Source organism: Sorex fumeus, unplaced genomic scaffold (assembly GCF_029834395.1).
Source record: "Sorex fumeus unplaced genomic scaffold, SorFum_2.1 ptg000265l, whole genome shotgun sequence".
NCBI classification, from domain to species: Eukaryota; Metazoa; Chordata; class Mammalia; order Eulipotyphla; family Soricidae; genus Sorex; species Sorex fumeus.
Genome location: NW_026606322.1, coordinates 32216239 through 32230148, shown reverse-complemented (window position 1 = coordinate 32230148; position 13910 = coordinate 32216239).

Genomic DNA, 13910 nt, shown 5'->3' with positions numbered 1-13910 from the left:
TCTTTGTCCACTCATTGTGGTGAGGTCCTACTTGTTGGAGTTCTAAAACAATAGCAGCAAAAATTCACAGGGAGGGAGAATTGACACAGACAGGTTTTCAAGTTATTGATATTGCTGAGAAATAGCAAGGATGGGAAAGTCCATTTTAAGAAGAATATCATGCTTTATTCTTGGTTTATATTGCCCAGTGATTCCACTAAGAAGTCTAGTTAGCATTCTTTTTATTTTCTCTAGTGTTTGTTCAAATTTCAGGTCAGTGAACACTTGTTCCACCGGCTTTGGACAGGAAAATTATTTCCCTGGGAGTCCAACTTTGAACAGGAAAATCAGATCCCTGCAGATCAAATGAATTCTCCTCTGCTAATCCCCAGGTCCTCCCCCAACCCAAGGGAAGAAAGTCGCTCCCCATTCTTTCCTCTGGAACTCCCTCAGAGCTCATCTTCTTCCTTAAATCCAATTGCTTATTACTTGGCATTTTGTGACCAAGGGAGTTAAATGAATTGGAATTGGTAGAAGAAGGGAAAGCAGTAGTAATTGCCAGTTTTCTAAAGATATCACCTCCCACCCCATCCCATTATGTCAAATCTTGGTAAACTAAAGTAGAATGTAACTAATCTCCTGAAGATAGTAGGGTAAAGGGAAGGCATTTGTGGATTGGTTCAGGGCATCTTTAAAAAATTCATTTCAGAGGATTCACGTGGCAGTGTTCAGGGGCCTCATGTGGTGGTGCTTAGGGGCTACATGTGGTAAAGGATTTGAACCATTGTCATGGCTACAGTCAAATGCAGAGCAAGAACTTTAACATCATACTATCTCTCTGGCCTTAAAATTAATCAATTTTTAATGTTCAATTTTTTCTGTTAAATAGTAGTGAGATAAAATTCACAAAGTGGTTCATGACTGGGTTTCAGACACTTGTCCTCTCACCTCTTTCCCACCACCAATGTTCCCAGTTCCTCACCCTCCCCACTGCCTGCCTCTATAGCAGGTACTTTCTCTCTCTCTTTCTCTCTCTCTCTCTCTTCTCTCTATCTATCTATCTCTCTACTCTCTCCTTTTGGGTAATATGGGTTATAATACAGATACTGAAAGATTATAATGCACATCCCTTTACCTGCTTTCAACACTCAGTTCTTGTCCAGAGTGATCATTTCTAACCTTAATCAAGTTTTTTTTTAATAAGTTTTATTGGGTCACTGTGAGATACAGTTACAAACTTGCATGTTTACATTTCAGTCATACAATGCTCGAGTACCCATCCCTCCACCAGTGTACATTTTCCACCACCATTGTTACCAATGTCCCATGGGTCACCCCCACCCCTTTCCACTCCCTGCCTCTGTGGCAGGTACAATCCTTCTTCTCTCTCTAATTTTGGGCATTATGTTAATCAAGTTTTCTTAAGCGGATATTTTCATATGGTGGGAATTGATTGTGATTGAGAAGAGTTTGTTATATAAAATGCAGAAATATTGGATCTATAGGAATTGAAAAACTACTCATGACGTGTAAACAATCATTTAAGAAGCTGGATTGAAGGACCTGTGAGTCTAAGAAGGCAATTCTTATTCTAGTAAAGTTTAGTGAATAGTCTGTTGCTTGGACAAATGAGTTTTTGAGAAGTTATTGAAACACTCAAGTTCTTTGAAACTTTATCTTTCTGATCAAGAACTTCTCAGAATATTGATGTATCCTTAATTTATACAGTAAGCTGTGTGGTTGTAAATATACAATAGGCTTCTGGCTTCAAGGGTTGAGATCTGATAACAAACTTCCTTACTCTCCTCCTTCCATAACACCCTGGGGCATCTTCAACTTTCCTCTTGGAGGGTCAGTGTTTCTGACATTTGATTGCATACAGAGCAATGATAGCATGAGAAGGGATCCCGAGACAGACCAGGAGACATGGGCTGTCCCTCAACCCAAAAATGCAGAATGGATTTGAGGACAGAGAGAATCTGGAGATGCCTCACGTGACCTCTGGTAGTTCTGAGTAAGGAAACGTCGAGAAGTGGCTCAGGAGACTATTATTGGCTAATTAAAAAATATTAAAAGGGGGCTGGAGCGATAGCACAGAGGGTAGGGCGTTTTCCTTGCATGCAGCCGACCCAAGTTCGATTCGCAGCACTCCATATGGTCCCCTGAGCTCTGCCAGGAGTAATTCCTGAGGGTAGAGCCAGGAGTAACCCCTATACATCACTGGGTGTAACCCAAAAAGCATATTTTCATATATATTTTAATATTAAAAGACAGAGATGTTTTATTGACCAATTAAAACTTACAAAAGTGTAAGGACTGTGGAGGTCTCACTGACTTTACTAAACCCCATCAGAAATATCAGGAAATTTCATCAAAGAACTCTAAGATATTTTAAAACAATTCATTTTGTATAAGACATCACTGATTACTTGGGCTGTTCATGTTGCTTACATGGTCCTGGTGTACACTGGGGAAGGGCATTTGGCAACGAGGACTGTGCCTGGTTTAGAATAGAGTTTCCAAGGAGATATGGCAGCAACAAGTCTCCTTGGAGATTTGTAGATATCATTTCTGCCCAAATCTGGATGGCCTTTTAATAGGTCAGCATAAATGTGATAAATCATTTTAACTTTGATTTTGCAATGAAGAGAGTTCAGGTTTTCTTTTTCTGATTAAAAAAATCAGAAATCAAAACAACAATAAAATCATAGTCATGATAATAATTATAATAAGCATGATAAAATTTTCACTCTCTATGGTATGAATCAGCCTTAGATTAATGGGAAAATGTCCATCTTCTGAGATTACAATTTTAGTGAAAGTGAAGCATCTTATATAGAAGATGGAAAAGAAATGAGATCTAAATTAGACCACATATTTCACTCTATAGATGATCCAAATTTTAAGTCCAAGCCTCCAGAACTCTTGACTCTTTTCATTATTTTTTGATCCTCAGCTAATGCAAATCTTTTATTTATTCCTACCCATTGGTCAACAGGGTAGCAAGGACTACTTTCACATCTATAAAAGGCAGCCCGAGTGCTTCCTTTGATGTGTCCTGCCTTTCCCGTGGCAACCCCATTTCCAGCTAACTTGGTCTTCCCCATGTAGGGCTCTGGATTCCTCTTCTAAAAGGCTCTAATTTGGGGAGCAGAGCTTGAAATAGCCCCAAAGGTATACGGTTTAGCCTGTCATTTAAATAGCTAAGTCCCTGCCATGGACCATTTAAAACCATCTCACCTTTCATTTAGCTAAGCAGTTCTTTTTTCAAAATTGGCTTGTTTGTGAACGCAACATCTCTTTTTCTTTGCCCACTGCAATTCTGCCCCTATAAAAAGCAACTGATTGAAGGCAGAGTGTGAAATCAACATTCCTTTTAGTAGATGACCTTAGTTGAAATGGTTGAACTAGCTGGGAGCTGTTTCAATGTCTCCTCTGCCAGTGCAGAGATGTGTAGTGTAGTGTAGTGTAGTGTAGTGTAGTGTAGTGTAGTGTGTGTGTGTGTGTGTGTGTGTGTGTGTGTGTGTGTGAATCTTGTCCCCAATAATAACTAGTTTTTGATTTGGGAGCAAGTTACTTTACCTCTTTGCTTCAGTTACTGCACTTGTAAAATGGAAGTTAGAAGAGTTTTAGCCTCATAGAAACAACTGATTACTTAATTTGTGGAGCTCTTTGGTCCATTTTCAATGAAATAAAAAGTCTGGCTCTTTGTTCTAGTTGCACAGAAACAACAGTTGATCTTGAGACTATCCTTAGACTTAACTGTGGGAGCTTATAAGCTTCTAAGAACAGGACCCTGGTCTACAGTCAGAAAGCAGATGCTCTTTGTAGAATAATTCAGGAGGGTAACATATTTTAAACTTTTAAAGTAGTGCTTGGCACATATATAATTTATGTACAAGCAAACCAAGTCTTAAAAATCACAGTTGGATAATCTGGAATGAAAAAGATGATTGCTAATTCTGGGAAACAAAGCAAGTTGACTATAGAATGGGCTGAGGCTCATCTGTTCTCTGGCTCTCTGGTGGTTTATTGTAGACTCCATGCTTTCTCCAGTGAAGTTCATTCATGCAGTCTCCACTTCTCAATGCTTTTAATGTCCCATGATTAGCATGGACACTGGCAACATGTAGCCCATGAGTTCTGTTTTATTTTTTTCATTGAATCACAATGATAATACATGTTTATAAAGTCGCTCATGATGGAATTTCAGTCACAAAATGTTCCAGTACTCGTTCCTTCACCAGTGTACTTTTCCTACTACTAACTGTCCCAGTTTTCTCCCACCCTCCCGACTGCCATTATCCACTTTTCTTCCCTCTCTCTCTCTTTCTCTCTCTCTCTGTCCCCCTCTTTTCCCCTTTCCTTTTGGGCATTATGATTTGCCATACAGATAATGAAAGGTTATCATGTATATCCCTTCACCTGCTTTCAACACTCAGTTCTTGTGCAGAGTGATCATTTCCAACTACTACTGTCAAGTTAGTCCCTTCTCTATCCTAACTGCCCTTTGCTCCCTACCACACTCTTGTGGCAAGCTTCCAACCAACCATTAGCCAGTTTTTTTTTTATTTCATCTGTCTTTTTGTTTGTTTGTTTGTTTTTAAAGAGAGCTGTAATACATTAGAAGTGATATGCCAAGTTTGTCATTGGCCAGATTTAGGGATGCTTACTTCATGAAGTCCAATGGGTTTATTTTTTGTTTGTTTTTTTGTGTGTGTGTGGGGGAGTCAGACTTTTTAAAAAATATTTCACTATCACTATCACTATCATCCCGTTGTTCATCAATTCGTTAAAGCGGGCCCAGTAACGTCTCCATTCATCCCTGTCACGTGCTAGTGTAGCCCGATGACATATTGGAGGCTCCTTCAGGGTCAGGGGAATGAGGACCATTCATTGTTACTTTTTCTGACATATCAAGTATGCCATGGTTAGCTTGTCAGGCTCTGCTGTGCGGGCGGGATACTCTCGGTAGCTTGCCGGGCTCTCCGAGAGGGATGAAAGCTTTTGGGGCAGCCTCCAATCACCTTTACAGCTGTTCCCAGTCAGGCATATAGGCGAGTATGATACTCTCAGTAGCCTGCCGGGTTCTCTGAGAGTGAGAACTAGAGAATAAGAGGTCTTGTGGCTGCAAATGTGGCCGCACGCTTCCGGGAGCTTGGTTTTAAGAGTCTCTAGAACCTGGCCGTTGATGGGGTTACACGGCAGTTGGTGGGTGTAACTGTCTAGCTATTGGAAGGTGGGGGAGCTGGGTGGAGGAGGACCAGTCTTGATCTGAGCAGGCTTGGAGATCTCAGCCCTGGGTCCTGCACACCTGGGTTTCTCTGCTGGTTCCTAGTCCAAGAGTGTGGAGAGTGGTCTCAGCATGGCTTTGGCTGGGTCCCGGTGGTCTTCAGCTGTCGGGGCTCTGCTCGGGGTGGAAAGGGAAACTCAACCCAATATATAAATAAAATAAATATATAAAAATAAAAATAAATATAAATAAAATTTATTTATTTAATTTAATTTGTATTGAATCACAGTGAGATACACAGTTACAAAGTTGTTCATGATTGAATTTTAGTCATATAATGTTCCAACACCTGTCCTTTCACCAGTGTAAGTTTCCGACACCAACGTCCCCAGTTTTCCTCACCATTGCCCTTCTTCCCGTCTGCCTCTATGGCAGACAGTTCTCTCTCTCTCTCTTTCTCTCTCTCTCTGTGTCTCTCTCTCTCTTTCTCTCTCTCTCTTCCTCTCTCTTTCTCTCTATTTTATTTTGTGTATTATGGTTTGCAATAAAGATTCTGAAAGGTTATCATGTATATCTCTTCACCTGCTTTTAACACTCAGTTCTTGTCCAGAGTGATCCTTTCTAAGTATTATTGTCAAACTGGTGCCTTCTCTACCCTAATTGCCCTTCGCCCCACATACTGTGGCAAGATTCCAACTGTGGACTAGTCTTCCTGGCCCCTGTTTTTCCTGATGTTGGATATTAGACTCATACCATTTTTTTAAATATCCCAGAAATGAATGCAGTCATTCTACATCTGTCCCTCTCCTCTGACTCATTAAGCCCTGTGAGTTTAAAAGTCATGCATATTGTTTTCCTTAGAGGTTGAACCAGTCAATATTCTCATTAACAGTAAATGGGTATTCCTTTCCCCCCACATTCATGCCCAAATTAATTGTTTTTAAAATAATTTTTACATATGCTTATTTCACTGGTATGAGGTAATTATCTTATTCTTGATGCATTTTGCTGTACCATGATGATCAGTTATAGAGAGAGCTTTTTCAGATGCTTGCAGATCATCTGTATGTCTTCTTATGAACCAGAAATTCTACTCCTCATTATCTACTCCGAAGGCTTCAAAACATTATTTTGTAAAGATATTTGTGGGCTGAAGAGATAGTACAGTGGGGAGGGCATTTGCTTTGCATGCAGACAGCCCGGGTTCGATCCCTAACATCCCATATGGCCCTCCAAGCATGGCCAGGAATAATTCCTGAGTGTAGAATCAGGAGTAACACCTGAGCATCGCTGAAGAATGTGACCCAAAAAGCCAAAGGAGAAAAGAGAGATTTGTGCTTTTATTTCTGCTTCTACGTTCATTGTAACACCATTCACAACAACCAAGATCTGGAAATAACTTGTGTATCCAAGAAAAGGTGATTGGATAAATTTACATATTTGAACACTACTTGGGTAGAAGGAAAAAAATAAAATAATGAAAATTGTCACTATGTAGAGTGAACTAGGGAAAGCATGCTGAGTGAAATCAGCCAGAGGAGAAAGTCGGGCACAGAATGGTCTTTCTCATATGTGGGGTATAAAGTGACTTAGTAAGGGAATATTTATGGTCAAAGACAACAAAATCCAAAAACTTGTTTGTATAACTGAGCTGACCAAAGGTAGAGGAGACTCTGAGACAATGCAGGAGGGAAGTGAACCCTGATGGAGGGTGTGATGAGAGGATATTGTATGCATGAAACACTAACATGGATAGTAATCTAAATCATGGTGCCTATAAAAAAAAGTCAGGGAAATAACATTGGAATCTACTCATCAAAATATGAACAAAACTTGCAAACGCAAATTATTTTAAAAGGATGAAGGTAAATGTCCGCGATTGGTGAACTTTCTCATTGAGTTAAACCATGGATGACTGAAGCGAACTAAACTTTCTAACATTACATGTGCCCCGATTCTTCTTTCTGCTCATGTGATTGTAAATGTAAAACCTCAGTTAAAATTACTTTTTTGGTTCTTAATATATCCTTAAAGAACATTATTAATAACATTTCGTATAAATGGCAGTAAAATTTTCTTAATATTCTTGCTTAAAAAAACCTAAAAGGGAGTACAAAATATTCATCTGTCTATATTCTAATTCTAATTAATCTTCATTTCCTTTTTTCTTTTTTGGTTAAGAAAGGAAGTGTCATTCTAATTCATTGTGAATTTCAGAATCTAAATTCAGACAGAGAATTCTAAATGCATGCTAATTAGGCTCAGCAGAAGTTCTTTAAAAATTTGAATGTATAAATAATTTTGCCATTCAATGTGTGAATCAGCTATAGTTAGCCCAGAGGGCTTTTTAAAGCAACATTTTTTTCCTCATTTCCAGAGATGTTTTTCTGCTAGATAATTAATTTTCATTTTCATGGAATTCAGGAGATAAAAGACTCCAGAATATAGACTTTGTCTAATCTGAATGGCTTGGATTAATTTGTAATCTGTTCAATTTTACTTTAATTCTCATTTTGATCCTGCTCACCTCAAGTAAGGCTTTATGTTGATTAATAATGCATGCCGTCATCTCAAACACAAAGGCATTTGAGAACTCTGTCTTAACTATTGATAGGTTTCTTACATCAACCTTATCCCTGAATCTGCAAAGGAGATAATCCCCTGTCCTTCACCAAGATTTTTTTTTTCTGTTCCAGGAAAATGTCAGTTTCTATTTGTAGACTCTTCTAGGAAATCTTCTTTATTCCCATGTAACTGTGGCAGTGATGGGAAGCTGTCTCTTCTCTAATGGCCTTAACAATGTTATTTCAGTATCTCCTTTGAGAGATTGGGCAGCCATTCATTTGCGGTTAATACTGTAGTTTTTAAAATGTATTTTTAAAGAAGTGGATGGAAATGTCAGAAACTCCATTTTGGTTTGAATGCTATCACGGCTCAGGCACACACAGGATTGTCAGCAAAATGCTGTTTGTGCTCAGCAGCTCTGATGAATTGAAAGTAGCAAAGCTAAAAAAAGGGAAATTGACAGGTGTCTTACTAGGCCTCCGCTATTAGTCATTTTTGTATCTGCACAAGTAATTGACACTCTACTTCTAAACAAGGATTGTGCATTTGCATGCCTTCAGGAAGAAGTCCTGCTGGGTGATTCGAATCCACTATTTTAGGATGTGATGGCTTAATTTGAAAAATGTTTGGATGAACAAAACATGATCTCTTCCTGCTTGCTTTCTGGATGTCCTCCTGTTTCACAGTAAAATAGGGACTGAATGGATTTTGCGTGGGTACGAAATATCTGATGACTAAGTGAATTTGGCACAATATTGATGGGGGAGTGTGTTAGTAACTGGCTTCCAGTGCAAAAAAGAAGAGAGATTATTATTTTCTTTTTTTGACAATTGCTGTAAAATGTATTTTTAGCTTATTACAAACCAGTGTATTCTTTACTCAATCAAAACTAGAGAAGGAAATTTGAGAATATATGTATATTTACGCATACATACATATGTTTCATTTTGGGATTGACCCAACATCTTAAAATAAAGGAATTTAGAACTATAAGGAAATTTAGAGAACATCAGTATTAAAACTCCTCCTTTCCAGGTAAGGAAACAGTGGGCCAGAGAAATTAAATGATTAAATGAGTTAGGATTCAAATGATTCCTAGAGATTCCCATTCTGATTGTAGAAAAAGACAAATCTACAAAAGTGGGGTTTTGCTATAAGCTTAGAACAGAAGTTTGGTTTGTGGATGAAGAGATTTTATTTTGGCAAATACCCTGACTCTAATACTTTGTTACCTCTAGATCTTAGGACAAATGCCCATGTCTCTGTTTCTCTGTAAAGCAATATAAATTTCAGGTGTATAGCAATATATGTCAACATTTGTATACATCAGAGCTCCCCAAATTTATTTGGCCAACTGCTCATTATTCAACAAAAAATCACCCAGTGTCAGTGTCCCCTGGAAAATCTATGCACTTCAGCAAGCAAAGAGAAAGCGTTTCCTAATTTGCAATCCAGTTTTCTATCTCCACTCTCTATAAAATAGGTTTGGTAAGTTATACAGCGAAATTGACAAGTGTCTTATTAGGTCTCAGCTATTAGTCATTTTTTGATACTTGACACTCCTAAACTCTACTTCTAACACTGCTTCTAAACAAAGAAAAATATCAAAAGAATTTTTGATGTCAAAGAATTTTATAAGAAGGTTACACATTGTCTTATGCTTTATATTTAAGTAACCACATTAGCAAAATCATCCATGTCAATACTGGAGAATATTTTTCTAAAAATATCATTCACTGTTTGTGAAGTGAAATGGTTCTGCCCCACTCCCACCTCCTTTCAAAAATACCAAGCCACCCAAATTTGGTCAATCGCATTTCTGGAGGACTTGTCTATTTATAGATATCTGGAGAAAGGAGAAGCAATGTTAAATGACATCATGGAGGTAAAAACTTTGGAAACCTAGTAGTTGTTTTGACCAAGAAATAGCCCTCCATGCCCTCAAAAAGGTGAAGTGGTCCCTTTGCATTTAAAAATAATATCATATATTTGGGTATATCAACCAGATATTTGACTTTTGTTTGTCTTGATTAAAAATTTGGAATGATAAATGAAGACATTTGGGGGAAAAAACTGGAAATTTGAATCTTTCTGGGTTTGATGCTGTTAGAGACCTAGTGCTGTGGAGGTTGTTGTTTGGTCTTTGGTTTAGTGGTATTCAGTGTAGTAGAAAAGGAGCATTCTCGTATTTTGGGGTACACACTGGGAAATTTATAGGTAAGTGATGATTTAATTCTCTTATTAATTTAATGTTTTCCCTAGGATAAGCTAATCACAGTGGAATAACAGGTTTTAAATCTTAGGGTTTTTTTTTCAGTCCTTCTAGTTGCAAAAGTTAAATGTAAGATAAACAGAATTTGCCCATAGTCCAGAATATTAAAGAAAATTTTGTTCATTCTCTCAGAAACCGATGTCTAAGTTATTATAGAGATAGAAACACATGTGTCAAATCTAATCAACCGCACAAGATAAACTCCTATGTTATGAAGAATTCAAGTTCCATATAAATCAAGTTTAAAACTCAAAAAAATGTCTACACACAGTATTATTTCAGCTTAAGAAGCTCTAAGTTATGTCATGCTGGCTTGTTTGCCAATTCTATGAGTTGAGGGTCTACAGATCAAATATCTTGTTCAAAATTGGCCTGCTCTGTGTTTTGCTGTGCTTGATAAGCTAAGAATGGTTTTTATATTTTAAAACAGTGGACAGATACATAAAGGAGAAAACGTTGTGGTTATATTTGGAAATTTTAGGAAGTTCTGATTTCTGTATCAGACAAAACTGATAGAAAGTATCTCACCCTTCAGTCTGAAATGAAGTGAGCTGAAGAAAGTGTCTCCCAGGCTCCCACTGAAATAGCCTTGACTATGTACCTCAAGACAGTCTTGGTTTTGTCTTGGAGCTTCAGTCTTTGCACTGTGGTTTTTCACTGTTTTACCCTGTAAAGAGATTTGAAAAGGGGTGATAGCATCAAGGCAACAACAAAACTGTCCATGGTTGGGTCTCAGTCATAGAGTGTTCCAATACCCACCCCTCCATCAGTGTAATTCCTAGCAGTAAAGTCCCCAGTTTCCCTCCACCCACCTCATAGCATCCCCCCAAACCAGCCTGCTTCTATGTCAGACACCTCTCTTCTCTCTCTCACTCTCTCTTCTTCTTTTCTCATTTTAGGCATTATGGTTTACAATACAGATACTGAAAGGCTATTATGTGTATCCCTTTACCCCTTTCAACACTCAGTTCTTGTCCAGAGTGAACACTTCCAACTAATAATGTCATAATGGTCCCTACTCCAACCTAACTACCATCCTTGATTTATACGGAACTTGAATTCTTCATAACCCACACCCTTGTGGTCATTTTCAACCATTGACCAGTCCTCCTGGCCCATTTGAAATGGCTATCTTCATTTACTTTTTTAAATATATCTACATTGACCTAAGAATCTAAGTGATTCTCTCTCTTTTTTTTATTTGCCCCTTTTAATTTTATTTAATATTATTTTTATATATAACCCAGCTCCCGGAAGAGAACAGTGTAGAGTCTCCTGCCCCCGTGCCTGGTTGTCCTCACTGGGGCCCCTTGGAGGGGAGCGGGTTGAGTTTTCCTCCCCGCCCCGACCAGGGTTCCGGCAGCCGAAGACCTCCAGAACCAGCCACCACCATGCTGAGACCACTCTCCGCACACGTGAAGGTACCGGCAGAGGAACAAAGGCAAGCGGGTCCCGGGGCTGAGATCTCCAAGCCTAATCAGATCGGGGCTGAGCATCCTCCACCCAGATCCTCCAAATTCCAGTAGGCGAGGGTCACACCCACCAACTGGTCCCCTGGCGCCGTGTAATCCTATCAACGTCCAAGACTCGGAGACTATAAAATCTAGCTCCCGGAAGACATCTTATCATCTCATTCCTACTTTGGACAAACTGGCAGGCTACCGAATGTAAACCTGCCCACACTGCAGAGTCTGGCAAACTCCCCGTGGCGTACCCAATATGCCAAATGCCAGTAACAATGAAGGGTCTCATTCTCCTAACTCTGAAAGAGCCTTGAATATGGCACTTTTAAAAAATATTTCAGGGCTAGGAAGAAGGAGATGTTACTGGGGCCTGCTCAAGGCAATCGACGAATAACAGGATGGTTGTGATCTTGTGATCTTGTGATTATTTTATATAGTTGTTCATAATAATTTGTTACATTTACTATTTCAACACCAATCCCACCTTTGATCCCTGATGTTGCATAGTTACACCATTACACCTACCTACCACCAAATTTTGAATATTTCCACCATGAACCCCAAACCTACCCCCAAAGCAGGAACTAAATAATTTATTTTTATTGCTGACTATAAATAATCCATTAAAAATGACCCAAAAGTTTCCTTAGAGGAAAGTATGTGAATATTATTATAATATTATGTTAATGTTATTGTATTGAGCCATTAAGTTCCTAAGTAATTCTCAGGCTTGGGAACTCCTGGTGATACTCTCAACTGGAATATCAATGGCTCAGCCTGAGAATGCAGTGCTGCTAGTGCTTAGGTAAGTTGAGGATCACGAGAGCCATTTCACTGCAATTTGAGGGATTCCAGAACTGCTCAGGGGATCATATAGTGCCAAGGATCTAAACAGGGTTTCCCATATGCAAAGCAGTTCTCTTAACCCTTGTGCTATTTCTCTGGCCTCTACTTTTTCAATGTTTAATGCTATTTAGGCAATATCATTACAATAGTATTAATGTATATGCTAATACCTATATTGCTATGCAAAGTTATTGCACCTTCACCACCACCAAAGTCCCCAGGACCCTCTGCCACTGTCCTGCTGTCACTTCTAAGCCACCTCTTCCTCACCACCTACTCACTCCACCCACTGCTGTGAATCTCAGTTTTGTCACCCAAGGCCAAGGGGTTGTCATCATTTGCTTCTCTCTATTCTCTTTATTTGTTTCTATTTTTAAAAGGCATGAACTCAAAAACAAGGCAAAATTGGGAAACACTGGCCTGGAACAAGTCTTCCCCAATTGTTCATTGAATTAAATCAAGAAATTGTGTTCATTTTAATTTTGACAATACTGCTACCCTGAGCAGTGTGTATCATGTCACAATTCAGAAGTCAGTGTAGCATTCCTTAATTAAAACTCTTTCAATACTTTTTTTTTTTTGCTTTTTGGGTCACACCCAGTGATGCTCAGGGGTCACTCCAGGTTCTGCACTCAGGAATTACTACTGTCAGTACTTGGGGAATCATATGGAATGCTGGGATTGAACCGGGGTCAGCCTCATGCAAGGCAAAAGCCCTACCTGCTGGACTATTGCTCCAGCCCCAAACTCGTTCAATACTATTGAAAATACTGGCCAGGCAACAGCTCAGGCTTTTGTGGCATATGCCTTTTCTACACAGAATCCCAAGTTTGATCCCTGATGTTGCATGGTATAGTGAACACGGCTGGGTCTGACCCTGAAGGAGTCCCCTGGGCCCTTTCATCCCCACTACTGCTGAGTCTAAGCAGTATCCTATTGCCAGTCCTGAGGATGGCACTTTCCATTTTGACTCGTCAAATATTGCAGGGAGCGAGCGATGCTTGGGCCTGAGCATAGCTTAGAAAGCCTCACTGAAGTGATTTTTTTCACATAATAGTACAAACATATTTATTTCTGTAAAGAAAATAAAACCTACATATGCTGCTGCTGTCAGAGACAAACTGTTATTATTTCCCACATGCAATCATTTCTGGCTTGAATTAGTATAAATCTATTGAATTATTAAAATACCATGTGGTTATTTTGGGCTACAGTTGCAGGAAAGGGTTCCACGTGGGTTTCAGTTTTGTTGTTCTCTGGAAAGTGTTTATAGAGCCAAGAAATACATCAGTGCTCCCAGGGGAACAGAAGAACTGGTGATACTATTATTTGAAAGCTGTAACAATCTTGGATTAGACTTGTTCATAGCAATTTAACTGTTTAGATAAATTTTGGGGGAGTTCATTTCTTGCCTGTGTTAAATTTGTCCTTTAGTGAAATTTTTTCCTTTGTACCTTTTTGTCACACCACTCTTGGACCAGCTTTGAGGTTGTAAGGGTGACCAGGGACAATGCAGTCCAGGTATCGGGCAGCCCCACAGTCACCTTCAGGA